The following is a 1,199-nucleotide window of genomic DNA, read 5'->3' as shown; positions in this document are numbered from 1 at the left end:
CCTTGTATTCTGTTAATTTTGCTAAATTCAATAATTCTAGTAGCTTTTTAATACATTCATTTAAATTTTCTTCCTATGTTTATTATTATATCATCTGCAAATAAGATAGCTTTGCTTCTTTTTCTTTCCTTTTTCCTTTCTTTTTTTTCTAACACATAGAAGGTAACCACAGCCATCAACAAATTGTTTTATACTTCAGAATTGCCTAAAGGGGCTGGGTGTGGTAGCTCACACCTATAATCCCAGCACTTTGGGAGGCTGAGGCAAGGGGATCATAGTGAGGTGCTGTCTCTAGAAAAAAGTTCAAAAATTAGCCAGGCATGGTGGCATGAGCCTGTAGTCCCAGCTACTCAGAAGGTTGAGGTGGGAGGATTGCTTGTGCCCAGGAGTTTCAGTCTGTAGCGAGCTAAGATCCCACCACTGCACTCCAGCCAGGGTGACTGAATGAGACCTTGCCTCTAAAAAAACTAAAAACTCAAAACACAGAGAAATGACAAATATTTGAAATGATGGATATCCAACCACTGTAACTTGATTACTACATATTGTTTACACCCCAAAATAAGTACAATTACCATGCATCAATTTTTTAAAAAATCTTTGCGTTTCATGGTCTTAGTATAGAAAACTCCTAGAATTTCTTTTCTTCTCTTTTCTTTTTTTTTTAAGACAGGGTCTCTCTCTGTTGCCCAGTCTAGAATGCAGTGGTGCAATCTCGGCTCACTGCAACCTCTGCCTCCTAGGTTTGAGTGATTCTCATGCCTCAGCCTCCTGAGTAGCTGGGATTACAGGCACGCGGCACCACACCCAGCTAACTTTTGTATTTTTAGTAGAAATGGAGTTTTGCCATGTTGGCCAGGCTGGTCTCAAACTCCTGGCCTCATGTGGTCTGTCTGCCTTGGCCTCCCAAGGTGCTGGGATTACAGGTGTGAACCACCATGCCCAACCCCTAAAATTTATTTAGGTGAAAAAGCACTTTCCTATGACTGAGTGGTAGATTCAGCACATTCCACCATAACCGTGAAGGGTAAACACAATCCAGACTGTGTACAACTAGGAGAGTCCACAGCTTATCTTTTTTGTTATTATATTCATTCATTTCTTTTTTTAACCTTCCTCTTCCTGAAGAGCTTTCTGATCCCCAACATTTTTGGGCACCAGCTTCCCACAGCAGTGTTTCTCACTAGAAGCAAACTTTA

Source organism: Piliocolobus tephrosceles, chromosome 6 (genome assembly GCF_002776525.5).
Source record: "Piliocolobus tephrosceles isolate RC106 chromosome 6, ASM277652v3, whole genome shotgun sequence".
Lineage (NCBI taxonomy): Eukaryota > Metazoa > Chordata > Mammalia > Primates > Cercopithecidae > Piliocolobus > Piliocolobus tephrosceles.
The sequence above is the reverse complement of the archived record's forward strand: the minus strand, read 5'-3'. Positions refer to the sequence as shown.